This window comes from Pelophylax lessonae (assembly GCF_965119305.1).
Source record: "Pelophylax lessonae genome assembly, chromosome: 9".
Taxonomy (NCBI): Eukaryota; Metazoa; Chordata; class Amphibia; order Anura; family Ranidae; genus Pelophylax; species Pelophylax lessonae.
This window is the reverse complement of record NC_138776.1, coordinates 181,433,335-181,448,409: the sequence shown is the minus strand read 5'-3', so window position 1 is coordinate 181,448,409 and position 15,075 is coordinate 181,433,335. Positions and strand designations below refer to the sequence as shown.

The window sequence follows — 15,075 nt, the reverse complement described above, 5'->3', positions numbered from 1 at the left end:
GTGTCATCTCCTGGCTGCTGGCCAGTCTCAGGGGCGAAAACAGCGCGGACCCGGAAGGACGCCGAGCTATGAAGATAGACGCTTACCTCCGTGTACGTTTTTAATATGTGTCAATAAAATGATTTACATCTGCTACACTGAGTGGCGCCTTTCTCTCTTTTCTGCCTGTTGGTGGGACTGTTGCTTCGGCCTAACAAAGAGCTGTCCTCTATGTAAGTGCCGCATTTGTGCATCTGTGCCATCTATACCAGTCCAGCTGCACCTTATCCATCATGACTGCCTGACCTGAAGCTTTGTCCAGCAAGCAGAAGCGCCCATCAAATCTTTTTCTTTCTCCAGTATATTCGAATATAGTTGATAATATTGGTTAAATTACAATAGTTACATAGACCTTTCATTAAACATTAGGTCATGAATATTTACTTGAAGTCTTGGAACAAACCCTGAAAAGGTATTTAGAGGTTTTGTTTCAAAAAAAATATTTGCACTGTGTATTATGTCTGGATACACGACAGGGGGTGGCAGTGACATTATTGAAAGTTTTCATTTTCTACTGATAGCGGCAGAAGTGGGGAGCGGAGACACAGACACGGACCTGAAAGGCAGGGAGGGGAGGGAGGAGGACAGAAGAGAGCTACGGATGATGGAGGCACGCAAACTGGCCTTGGTATCGAGGGGGCTCAGCAGCCATGAATATCGAGGTCAGTACAGAGCGGGGGGACACAGGAAGAGGCAGGATCAGCCAGGTTTTTTACAGTTTAGAAAGGGGCAGATTAGAAAGCACAAGCTCTGTGCTGTTTAATCTGCTATCCTTCTAGCAGAACATGAGCTCCTACTTTTTTTTTTTTTCATAGGGTTACAAACACTTTTACCACTTGCCGACTACTGGTCACAGATATACTGCGGTAGGCTGGCTCGGCTGCGTGAACCACCTTACCTGTACCCCTAACTTTCACGCAAACCAATCAAAATATGCTTATTGGGATTTTTTTTTACCAAAAATATGTAGCGGAATACAAATTGGCCTGTAAGGATGAGAAAATTAGATTTTTTTTGTGGGGGGGGGGGGGGGGGGAATGTTTTATATAGCAGAAAGTGAACAATATACAGTATATATATATATATATAATTTTTTTTTTTTTTTTTCAGACTTATCGCTCTTTTTTTGCTTATAGCGCAAAAAATAAAAATCGCACAGGTGATCAAATACCACTCTACCAACATCTATTTGTGGGGGGAGGACATAAATTTTATTTAGGTATAGCATCACACCCCTGTGCAATTGTCAGTTAAACTAATGCAGTGCTGCATGTATTTAAAAAAAAAAAAAAAGTAAAAGACAAAGAAAACCGCACTATTCATGTAATGGATGGGAGGAGGGGTGGATTGATTGGGAAGTGTACTCAGAGGGTAAGCAGAGGGGGGAGAGAGATTGGCGCAATCAGACAGTGCGGGTGACTGCCATAGTGTTTACTGTGGGCAGATGGTAGAGTGCAATCCGATAGCTGGACACTTGGATGGCCGCAGGCTTGTAGAGGGTAAACATAAGTTTTAAAGCACTTTCCTGATTTAGCACTGCACAGACTACTGAAAATATATTTTTGGCACACTCCCAAGATAAGATGGCACCATGGGAGAGGTGGGAATGGACACATTTATCAGGGGAACAAAGTTCCTATTTAAATAATTAAGATACTAACGTGAAACGTTAAAATGACAGAAAAATCCAGGGATGCCAATGGCAGTGATAGTCTGATATGAGACGTTGTAATACTGTAAGTACATATGTTCGTATATACCATTAGCCCTTGTTCACACTGGTGGTCGCACCCCATTGCCAGCAATTGAACTGTTCAAATTGCTGTGACTCAGGAAAAGATTCCTGCACTATTTTTTTTTTTTTTTAAGATTTCATTGACACTTGCATAGACTTCTGTTAAATTAAGTCATAAGCTGCAATGAAATCAGAGGTGCGATTCGCACTGATCTGCACCTTTGAAATCACGCTGAAGTAGTGCAATTTCAAAGCTGCACTTATGTGAACCGGGGCTGAAACTTTACCCATTGATGCATAGTTGCCAACATTTAAAAATTTTTTCCAGGGACACTTTACAGCACAGCTATCAATTACTTACCACACCCACCTCCCTGAAGCTCCGCCCACTCTGCATAATTAATCTCTGCCTACTTATCATCAGATTATAGAGTCTACTCAATATAGAGAGAATTACAGGAAATTAAAAAGGGAATTTCAAATTTAAGGCCAAAGTAGCAGAGTTGGAATAATTCTACCATTCAGCTGCGCTACTTCTGCGTAACATTTACGGGCAGCCCGGTTAACGGTGCTTCCAGGGACAATATAAAATACCTGGGACAGGGTCCTATTTCCAGGGACAATATAAAATACCTGGGACAGGCTCCTATTTCCAGGGACAATATAAAATACCTGGGACAGGCTCCTATTTCCAGGGACAATATAAAATACCTGGGACAGGCTCCTATTTCCAGGGACAATATAAAATACCTGGGACAGGGTCCTATTTCCAGGGACAATATAAAATACCTGGGACAGGCTCCTATTTCCAGGGACAATATAAAATACCTGGGACAGGCTCCTATTTCCAGGGACAATATAAAATACCTGGGACAGGCTCCTATTTCCCGGGACAATATAAATTACCTGGGACAGGATCCTATTTCCAGGGACAATATAAAATACCTGGGACAGGCTCCTATTTCCAGGGACAATATAAAATACCTGGGACAGGCTCCTATTTCCAGGGACAATATAAAATACCTGGGACAGGCTCCTATTTCCAGGGACAATATAAAATACCTGGGACAGGGTCCTATTTCCAGGGACAATATAAAATACCTGGGACAGGCTCCTATTTCCAGGGACAATATAAAATACCTGGGACAGGCTCCTATTTCCAGGGACAATATAAAATACCTGGGACAGGCTCCTATTTCCAGGGACAATATAAAATACCTGGGACAGGGTCCTATTTCCAGGGACAATATAAAATACCTGGGACAGGCTCCTATTTCCAGGGACAATATAAAATACCTGGGACAGGCTCCTATTTCCAGGGACAATATAAAATACCTGGGACAGGCTCCTATTTCCCGGGACAATATAAATTACCTGGGACAGGATCCTATTTCCAGGGACGATATAAAATACCTGGGACAGGCTCCTATTTCCAGGGACAATATAAAATACCTGGGACAGGCTCCTATTTCCAGGGACAATATAAAATACCTGGGACAGGCTCCTATTTCCAGGGACAATATAAAATACCTGGGACAGGCTCCTATTTCCAGGGACAATATAAAATACCTGGGACAGGCTCCTATTTCCAGGGACAATATAAAATACCTGGGACAGGCTCCTATTTCCAGGGACAATATAAAATACCTGGGACAGGCTCCTATTTCCAGGGACAATATAAAATACCTGGGACAGGCTCCTATTTCCAGGGACAATATAAAATACCTGGGACAGGCTCCTATTTCCAGGGACTGTCCCTGGAAAAAAGGGACAGTTGGCAAGTATGATTGATGTAATACGATTGCCAGACTTGTGACCAACATCTAAGACATACCATCTTTCAATAAATGATTATTTCATAAATAACTTCTTTACCTAAAATGATCCAGGTGACAGTGTGGGCTTTTGCATGTGTCACCTGTACTATGGTGGAGCTCAGCTGAGTCGGCTTCCTGGAAGGTGTTGGATTGTGAGGCACTGGGTGCGGCTCCAGAAAGGAAGTATTTGGTTTGGAGGAATTGGTGGTTACACATGTTGTAAAGGTAGTAGCTATAGAGAGTAATATTGATATTCCTGTACCCGGGACAGTCACATGCATATTTTTAGGGAAAGTTGTTACAAGTCTGGCAATCCTGGTATTTTTCTGCAGATTAGCTTTCAGAAGAGGACTCTCTGTATACAAGGGGTGGTTACAGTTGAACTACAGTAAGTTTAAAGTAGAACTATGGGCAAAACTTTATTTTTTTTTCATTTTGAATAGCGTACAGGAGGATTATAACCCCTGTCAGATTTTTTTTTTTCGCCCCATTCGTGTCCCATTGCGGAGATATTCCTTCACTTCCTGTCACAAGGCCATGAAAGTGAGAGAAAATCCTTGCAAATTAGAGGAATGTTTTGGGGATCCCCAGGCCACCAGAACTAGTGTCCCTATTGGAAAATTTCCCCTCTATTACTTTTCTGGGCACAACCCGAAATTTGGGATATTTTTTTTTTTTTTTAACTTTCAGTTTCACTTTTAATGACAATGGTACACAGGACAAATAGAGAGGGGGAATCTCCCTAACGGGGACACAGACTGCAATAAAAGCTGACAGGGATTTTAATCCCTCTCTACTCTGTCCAAAAAAAAAAAACAGTTTTTCCTTTAGTTATACTTTAACTTTACCAGTGTTTTAACTAATGCTTCTCTATTTCCCCCTCCTGTGATCTGCGTCTGTTTTATATAACCTTGTGGTGGTGAGTCATGAATGAATATTACACTGGCAGTCACTAAGGCCTCTCCTGTTTATGACACCATATAGATAGACCTCTGTACTACGGTACTGACTCATATCCTAGGCATGTACCATAAATGGGGGGCATCCCAAATACTCAGCTCTTTAAAGAGACTTTGTCATCAACTTTAAAAAAATGCAGGTAAAAGCCTTCTTTAAGTGCTTTACCTTTCCATAAACATTTTTTTTTTTTTTTCACTTTCAATATTCCTTTGAACTTGCTAGGGAATCCACTATTCCAGGAAGAGTCAGTTGTTCCCTAGCACAGCCAAAGCTTTTCCTCACTCCTTAAACATCATAGTCCTCTCATTTTCTGGGAATATCTAATTTACTCTCTGTGCTGGCCTAGCTCCTCTACACCTCCTCTCCCTGCATAACCTTTTACCTAGTTGCCTAGAGAGGGGGAGGGAAATACCATAGACTAGATTGTCAACTTATGCCCAGTATACACGATCCGAAAATCGGACGACGTTCCGTCCATTTTTGTTTGGTCACTAGGAACTCTCAATTATATTCGCAAACGGGAGAGGTTACTTACAATACGAATTTTCTCGGACGATTATTCAAAAGCTTCCGGTATGCGTAACCACGTTGTAGCGTGTGAGGGGAAATGATGTCTACTGCTCATGCGCTGTCTACTGCTCACCATTTTTTCCGGACGAACAACATACTGATAATACGATTATCGTACGATGTGTTATAATACGATCAAAATTTTTATGCTTGCACGACCGGATAATATCGGGCGAACTGTCGTGATCGCCTCTCGTAAGCTGTGTACTAACGATCAGATTATCGTCCGATCTTTTCACAAGCGTTATTTTTCGTCCGATTTTCGGATCGTGTGTACGGGCCATAAGTCCCGGCTATACATGGAAGAAATTTGCATGATTCCCCTATCAACACAGACAGTGTTGAAGCTGGAATCCACCCTGCCGAGCCATTGTCTTCTCCCAGCAGGGGTGGGGTGGGGGGGCAAAGCCAGTGATTATCGCTTGCGACTATAACAGTAGCTTACGATAATTGCAAACAAATCTGCCAGGCTGGTTGTACCCAAGTTGATTAATCAACTTAGTACATTTAACCTGCCCATTAAAGTAGAACTATAGGCAATATATATTATTATTATTATTATTATTATTATTATTATTATTTTTTTTAGATAGAGCAAGGGAGGGTTATAACCCATGTGAGATTTTTTTATTTTTTATTTTTTTTCATCATCGGTGTCCCATTGCGGAGATTAAATTAAACATTATAAGGCGTAAATTTCTGACCTAAAATGCTGATTTTTCTAGTGTGTTGTGTGTGCTTTTTTTTTTTTTTTTTTTTTTTCTTTTTTTGCTGAAGAATGCATGGCACTTGTTTCTGCGCCTGGGCTGTATTTTAGGTCCGTTAAAAAAAAAAAAAACTGTACTGAGCTTTTTCAAGCTGCAGTGTCACGCAAGAGGCCTAAATGCACATGTAATCTTCTAATCTTATGTGAAGATTGTTGAAATGTACAGTCTGGTGATAGACTTATCAGTATCTGTAAACTGGAAGAAATTCCGCCCATGAGTTTTTTTTTTTTTTTTTTTTTTTTATTTTTTTTTATATACATAAACAATGAAAATCTTTATGGTTCTTATATTTGCAAAGACTGCCAAATATATGAAACCTCCTTATCTTTTGTATCAGGGTCTAAGTAGAGCTATCTGGGTGGGGGCTCACTCGATTGAGCAGAGCAGTACCTTGCCATCCAAGGCTATGGGACTGTGTGTTCCTATTGATGCAGTATAGGAGGGACAGCTCTAGTCCCTGCATGCAAGGGTGGCTCCATAGGATCCTGCAAAAAAAGAGCAGTGTACATGCATATTCTTGCTTGCAATGGTTTGGGTTTGCTCTTCAAGGTTCAGTGATATAACACTTCTCACCACATTCAGAGAGGCGTGTATTATTTCAATGCAGATGTGTGAACAATACATACATAAGCAGAGCTAATAAAAGCTGAACTTCAGGCAAACCACTAGACCAGTCCCCAGATGTATTGGAATTACATTTCCCATGATGTTCAACTACATTGCAGAGCGCATGAGCATCATGGGAAATGTACAATAGTTCCAAAACCTCTGGGGTGCCGAGGTTCGCCATCACTGCACTAGACGTTTTATCTTCAGCCAAGCACTGAGCAATGCATGCTGTATGTGGAAGAAGAAGCACAAATCACAAATTGATCTCAAGCTGACCATTTTGATGTATGTGCAATGGATTCACATAAAATATCTTGAGAAAGGAGTGTGCTTTATCTCTATCCAATTCAATATATATGCACAGAAAACATATTACTAACTTATCTGAAAAGCCCAGCTCAGAACATGCTAAAAAAATTTTCTGTTTAGTTAGACTCTTGATTCAAGCACTTCTACCAGACTGCACAGCCAGATCTGCATTCTCATTGCAGACTCAAGCAGTAGAGCCTGACCCGTATCTTTTTCAGCCTGTGATTGAACATTAACCCCTTCCGTACCGCGTCATGTCAAATGACGTCGGCACAAATCCTTTCTCGATCCGGGCGGACGTCATATGACGGCGCCCGGATCTCCCCGCTACTGCGCGCCCCCGGGGGCGCGCAGCGCGGCGATCGGGGGTGAGGCTTGTCCCTCGGACTGAGCCCAACCCCGATCAAGGTAAACAGCCAATGAAATTGGCTGTTTACCACGTGATCGGCTGTGTCAATCACAGCCGATCACATGAGCGGCTCCAGCGCGAGCCGCTCGTTCCTTCCTTAATGCGCGCCCCCGGGGGCGCGCAGCGCGGCGATCGGGGGCGAGGCTCGTCCCTCGGCAGAGTCGATCCCCGATCTAGGTAAAGAGCCAATGAAATTGGCTCTTTACCACGTGACCGGCTGTGTCCAATCACAGCCGGTCACAAATGTCATCAGAGAACCCGGTAACTAGCTGTCACCGTGTTCTCCTCCTCACACACTGATCCTGTGTGAGGAGGAGATTGTGGTAACAGCTAGTTACCAACTACAGTGCACCCCAAACACACTGATTGCCCCCCCCCCCAATAAAGAGCACCTGTCACTAGCCCATCAAAGTACCCGAGTACCTGTCACCAGCCCATCAGGTACTCTGATGACAGGTACTCGGGTACTCGGGTACTCTGATGACAGGTACTCGGGTACTCTGATGACAGGTACTCGGGTACTCTGATGACAGGTACTCGGGTACTCTGATGACAGGTACTCGGGTACTCTGATGACAGGTACTCGGGTACTCTGATGACAGGTACTCGGGTACTCTGATGACAGGTACTCGGGTACTCTGATGACAGGTACTCTGATGGGCTGGTGACAGGTACTCGGGTACTCTGATGATGGGTACTCAGGTACTCGGGTACTCTGATGACAGGTACTCGGGTACGCTGATGACGGGTACTCGGGTACGCTGATGACGGGTACTCGGATACTCTGATGACGGGTACTCGGGTACTCTGATGACAGGTACTCGGGTACTCTGACGACAGGTACTCTGGTACTTTGAGTACCCATCATCGGAGTACCCGAGTACCTGTCACCTACCCATCAGAGTACCCAAGTACCTGTCACCTACCCAACAGAGTACCCGAGTACCTTCCACCTGCTCATCAGAGTACCTGACACCTGAAGTACCCGAGTACTTGCCACCTGCTCATCATTACCCATCACTACTCATCAGTACTCATCAGTACCCATCAGTACCTATCACCTATTAGTATCAGTACTGATCATCCGTACCCATCATCAGTACAGTATCAGTATCACCTATCAGTATCAGTACTACTCATCAGTACCTATCACCTGCCTGTCACCTGCCCATCAGAGTACCCGAGTACCTGTCACCTGCCTATCGGAGTACTCGAGTACCTGCCACTTGCTCATCAGTACCAGAGTACCTGTCACCTGCCCAGCAAAGTACCCGAGTACCTGTCACCCTTCATACAGCCACCATGTCCAAGTCCAAAAAGGTTTATATACGTCGTCCGTTTAAACCTAAATACCGGTGTTATGGCAGCAGATAGCTGCCACAACCCTGGTATTTTTTTAAACGGTGGACGGTTGGCTTTCCGATAAGGGTGGTCCCAGCGGCGGATTCGCCGCGGGATCACCCTTCCGGGGTGGCGGAAGAGGTGCCCCCTCCCGCTGCATTCTGGTCCTTTTCCCCGTTTACCGGACCCGCCGGCAGCGGGGAAAACGATCTGGTCCCAGATCCTCACAGACAGGATGTCGAGTGAGTGCAAGCTTGCCCTCACTCGACTCTATAGTCTTGGAGGACCGGAGCTACGGCAAACGTCATTGCCTAGCAACCAGTTTAAAGGTCCCTTTTTTTTTTTTTTCATTTTATTTAATTTTTTTTTAATTTTTTATTTTTTTATTTTTTCTATCTTTTAGTGTACTTGTGAGATCTGAGGACTTTTTGACCCCAGATCTCACAAAAAAGAGGTCCTGTCGTGCCTTTTTCTATTACAAGTAATGTTTACATTTCTTGTAATAGAAATAAAAATGATCAATTTTTTTTTTTTTTTAAAAAGTGTAAAAATAAAAAATAATAAATAAAATAAATAGTAAAAAAAAAAAAATTAAAGCGCCCTGTCCCCGCGAGCTCGCGCGCAGAAGCGAACGCATACGGAAACCCCGCCCACATATGTAAACAGTGTTCAAACTACACATGTGAGGTATCGTCGCGATCGTTAGAGCAAGAGCAATAATTTGAGCCCTAGACCTCCTCTGTAACTCTAAGATAGCAACCTGTAGAAATTTTTAAAATGTCGCCTATGGGGATTTTTAAGTACCAAAGTTTGTCACCATTCTGTGAGCGTGCGCAATTTTGAAGCATGACATGTTGGGTATCTCTTTACTCGGCGTAACATTATCTTTCACATTATGGAAAACAATTGGGCTAACTTTACTGTTTTCTTATTTTTTAATTAAAAAAAGTGTTTTTTTTCTCAAAAAATTGCGTTTGGAAGACCGCTGCGCAAATACGGTGTGATAAAAAATATTGCAATAATCTCCATTTTATTCTCTAGGGTCTCTGCTAAAAAAAAATATATAATGTTTTGGGGTTCTAAGTAGTTTTCTAGCAAAAACAACTGATTTTAGCTTGTAAACACCAAATGTCAAAAATAGGTCTAGGCAAGTGGCTAGGATGCATGATGATGCTCCTTGGATGTTTAGGCCCCTCTATATGGCTAGGCTGTGAAAAAGTCTCACACATGTGGTATTGCCATACTCAGGAGGAGTGGCAGAATGTATTTTGGGGTGTCATTTTTGCTATGTACATGCTATGTGTTAGGAATATTCTATAAATTTACAACTTTGTGTAAAAAAAAAAGTTTTTATTTTTTTCCCACATTTTCCAAAATCCCACATTTTCCAAAAACTTGTGGAAAAAAAATGACATGTTCAAAGGACCCATAATGCCTCATAGAATATACGTTGGAGTGTTTGCTTTCCAAAATGGGGTCATTTTGTGGACTTTTCCATTGTATTGGTGCTCTAGGGCCTTGAAAAGTGTGATAGGTAGTAAGAAAGTTTTATGTGTATTTATGCTCCTAAAACGCCTTATGGTGCTACTTGGACATGGAGTCTCTTTTTGTGGCCAGGCTGTGTAAAAGTCTCACACATGTGGTATCACCATACTCAGAAGGAGTAGCAGAATGAATTTTGGGGTGTCATTTTTGCTGTGTACATGCTATGTGTTAGAAATAGCTTATAAATTGACAACGTTTTGGGAAAAAAAAAGAAAAAAAAATGTTTTCTTCATTTTCCCAAGAATTGTGGGAAAAAATTATAACTTCAAAAAACTCACCATGCCTCTTACTAAATACCTTGGACTGTCTACTTTACAAAAAAGGGTCATTTGGGGGGTATTTGTACTGTCCTGACATTTCAGGGCCTCAAGAAAGGAGATAGGCCATCAGTACATCTGGTGTGATCAATTTTCAGTAATTGGTACCATAGCTTCTAGACTCAATAACTTTCACACAGACTAAATAATATACACTAATTTGGGTTAATTTTACCAGAGATATGTAGCAGTATACATTTTGGCCCAAATGTATGAAGAAAAATTAATTTTTTGCAAAATTTTATAATAGAAACTAAAAAAAAGTGTTTTTTTTGCAAAATTTTTGCTCTTTTTTTTTGCTTATATCACGGAAAAAAAAAACCCCAGTTGTGATCAAATACCACCAAAAGAAAGCTCTATTTGTGTGAAAAAAATGATAAAAATTTTGTTTGGTTACAGTGTAGCATGACTGAGCAATTGTCATTCAAAGTGTGAGAGTGCTGAAAGCTGAAAATTGGTCTGGGCAGGAAGGGGGTCTAACTGCTCTGTATGGAAGCGGTTAAAAAGGAGCAGCTGCTGATTAGTTCACCTCTATTTTCTTCTCTTTACATGTTCTGACAGCACTGTGCGCAGCGATTCACTATTACTGAGCTTAATATAAATATGTCAATATTATCAGTCAATACATAGGTAGAATACATTTTGATTTTATGGCTCCCTGGAATTTAGCTTCAAAGCGGATCTCTGGGAATGAGACAAACTCATCCCTATGGAAAAGGGGCCTCCTGCACTGCAAGGGTTAAATGCTCATTTTATCTACAGGTTCAGATATGCTGTGTTGCTTGTCTTATTCCTGGCTCCAGTGGGCCCCAGCTCTGTTTTGAAGCTCTGGGCGGTCATTCCACACCATGAGGATCAGTTAACCCTGCATTGTATGTGAAGGGACGAGCCTGTGTCTTAGAGATGATGCTACAAGGGGTGAGGTGAGAGGGATACAGAAAATACCTTTGGTTGAGACGAAGTGTGACTAATACCTCCATAGGGAAGAGGTATGGATTGAGTCCCCATTCACACTAGCGCGACTTGTCACAAGTTGCGGTGGGTCGCCCGCCATTGATTAGCACAGGACCCGTTCTAATAGCAGCGACACAAGTCGCTCCGACTTAGAAAAAGGGTCCTGTACTACTTTGGGGCGACCTGGAGGCGACCTGCATTGACTTCAATGATATGAAGTCCGTGCATGTCGCGCCGAGGTCTGAACGGGGTCTTAATGGGTACGTCTGCTGGGATGCACAAACACAGCCACTGGTCCCAATTTGACAGCCATGCAGCTGTAGATGTGTGTCCCCAAACACACAGTCTGCATTTGGAGACAGATTGGGACCAGCGGCTTTGTCTGTGCAACTGCTGCATCCCAATAGTCATGAATGGGACAGCCTGCACGGGGATGCCAGAAACACCTGTGCATCCCATGCAGGCAAAGATAGCCCTTTGCACTGATATATACATAGCTCTGCCCCCTTGAGGACTGCAGGATTGTTCACCTTAGGATCCCCCTGGGTTACCGATAGCAACTGCAGCATGCACAATTTAACTCTTCACACTCTGGCTCAGTCAGTGAACAGTCTAGGGCAGTGATTGTGAACCTTGGCACCCCAGATGTTTTTGCAGTGCAGATGAGCATCATGAAAAATATAGTTCCAAAACATCTGGGGTGCCAAGGCTCACCATCACTGGTCTAGGGGATATCCTTGTTTTGTGGTTTTATTTAAATTAGGGATGGGAGAAGGGAAGAGTGGGATACTCCAACTTGAACTATTTATAATAGATTAGGACTCCTGTCTGAAATTGCAGACAGGCTGCTGATTCGCCTTGCCACTTAGATGAATTTAGAATTAAGTCTCTATGTAGATGACTTGTCGGGATGAATTATCTTTGAGATACACACCTAGTACCCCCTTTCACTCCACCTGCTGACACCTGTCCTCTGACTATCCTACACTGGGGTGTCCCCCCTCTGGTCAGGCCCCTAGACACGATCCCCTGTACTCATGATACTGTTTTTCAAGGGTCTCCAGTGACTCTACCCCTCCAGTTAGCTCTCATGGACCCCTGGGTTCAGCTCCTTCCTTCTGGTCCCCAGGCCGACTGCCTGTGACCGCATGCCACTGCTACAGAGGAGGAGGCAGCCGCCACCCTCCCCCCGGGACTCTGGTCACCAGCCAAAGGCCTTGAGCACATGTGCTCCTGGCTTTTATTCCACACCTCAAAATGCACCGAGACCATCAGTCTGTGCCAATCACTGGGGCTGTATCAGTCCTAACTCACAGATCCTGCTCTCTGGTAAGCAGAAAGCAATATAGATTTCCCTGCTGCTCCTCTGATAGGCAGACAGAGCCAAAACTCTCTCTCTCTCTCTCTCCCTTTCTCTCTCCCTTTCTCTCTCCCTTTCTCTCTCCCTTTCTCTCTCCCTTTCTCTCTCCCTTTCTCTCTCCCTTTCTCTCTCCCTTTCTCTCTCCCTTTCTCTCTCCCTTTCTCTCTCCCTTTCTCTCTCCCTTTCTCTCTCCCTCTCTCTTTCTCTCTCTTTCTCTCTTTCTCTCTTTCTCTCTTTCCCTCTCTCTCTCTCTCTCTCTCTCTCCCCCTTTTCTCTATCCCCCCCCCCCCCCCCGGAGGGTGCTACATATGCTTAGGTACATCCTGTGGGTGAAGCCTTAGAGGAAGATAAGAGTAAAGCTGGCCATGGATGGATGTAAATTCAGCAGGGACCTGCCAAATTGCTATCTATCTATGATCGTTTAAGAGGGGTCGATTTAATGATTGATTCCTTTTTCGAGCGGGACTGCTGGTAAATTGTCTCTCTCTCTCTCTCTCTCTATCTCTCTCTATCTCTCTCTATCTCTCTCTATCTCTCTCTATCTCTCTCTCTATCTCTCTCTCTATCTCTCTCTCTATCTCTCTCTATCTCTCTCTCTCTCTCTCTCTCTCTCTCTCTCTCTCTCTCTCTCTCTCTATCTCTCTCTATCTCTCTCTATCAGTCTCTATCTCTCTCTATCTCTCTCTATCTCTCTCTCTCTCATGCAAGGGCACATAGAAAACAAGCTTCCACTACAAACCTCTTCCTCCTAAGCTAAAATAGCCCCATAACAAATTTCCCCTCCCTTGCTTCCTGAAATGAACTCGCAGATCTCAGAGGCAGCAGCACCCAGCCGAGTGAGGAAAGCCCTTTCAGGTTTAACAAGTTCAGAGCCACACTGCAATTGAATAATAAAAATCTTTAAGGGCAAAGGATGCAAGTAGGCATTTGAATACTTGATTTTTCAATGCACTAATCTGCATTTTTAAGAGTTGGTGACAGGGTCTCTTCCATTTTTGGTGGGTAAAGCTAGCCATACATTGACCGTGTGTGTGTGTGTGTGTGTGTGTGTTTTTTTTTTTCCATCTGACAAAGGAGCGAAAAATCTGTATGGCTCTGACAGTGGCGCTGAAAAGGGGGAATATATGTGTAGTTATTTATTTTTACAGTGACATTCGTATTATATGTTTTCCTAGTTTTAAATCAATCCTTACTTTTTAATTGCTAGGTTATCTTTTTCTAAAAATGTTCTGCACCCTGGTGATCTTTTGACCTCTTTTATTTAGTTAAGGTTGCTCCCCCACCTCTCCAGGGTTGCCTCCCCCCCCTGGTTTTGAAGAAAGACCATTGCACACCGCTAGGTATAATGCTACTCAGCTGGGTTGGATGTCACAGAAAGGTTGGAATGTTTTAGCTTCAGTTCTGATAACATAGTTGACCTTTGACATATACAGTATGTGTTCAGCCTCGTTACACACGATGAGACTATCAGACGAATGATCGTTTTTTTCATTTTTTGAATGCTAGTCTTCTATACAAAATGAAGAGGTTACTAAACTTCTAAAAATCGCCATACAGCTTCGGAAGCAATGTAATGTGTTGTATTGTACTGTAATGTATTCTTTTGTTTCGAAGCATGCGTGGTCCTGCTCTTCCAATTTATTTTTTTTGGACGAATACTGTACTGATTAAACAAAAATTGTACAATCTGGTATCAAACGAGAAAAATATTTGTGTTTGTCATTTTGAATAATTTCAGAAGTAGTTTTCCAGCATTTAAATCGTTGTATTTGTTCCCTGCTTTTCCTGCATATAAGTGAATAAAAGTATCTGTGGTTTGATCATTTATATTTTATGAATTCTTCATGAAACCCATAACTGGGGTGGGGACATCTTAGGGGCGTATATAGTGTGCTTTCTCTTCCCAATCTGGAAATTAATGCGGTATATTGCTGGTTACTAGGTAGGTTCAGTATTTGTATGTTTGTAAAGGTTGTGTGTGGGAGTGGAGTGTTGTTGGCAGCTGTCGTAGCTATTTTCATAGCGATCACTCCCTAAGTGCATTAAACCCACAGGCATCGCCAGGCCTTTTCAGAGCCGAGCTGGAAGGAGAGTCTGCAAGTAATGACATAGATAAGGAGGATGCAAACAAAACCAGGAAGCTGGATTATGGCTTCAGCTGTGTCCTGGAACCACCCGCTAATGCTGTCTGCTTGTTATGTTCCCTGCAGGACTTTCAGTCCTGGATTCTCTGTGAACACATCAAACTTTATTTGCCTGGCCTTCGTGTTCTAGAAAATGACTGGTTGCTCAGTACTGTAAGTCGCACTGTGTCTCGCTGTGTTTGTTCTTTTAAATGAACAT

At 42.9% G+C, this 15,075-nt stretch overlaps 1 protein-coding gene across 1 annotated transcript in view; it reads left to right on the top strand.

Annotated features, from left to right (window-relative positions):
• Positions 1-15,075, top strand: part of ANXA11 (annexin A11) — a 112,046-nt gene that overhangs the window by 26,271 nt on the left and 70,700 nt on the right. The gene's annotated exons all lie outside the window — the stretch shown is intronic.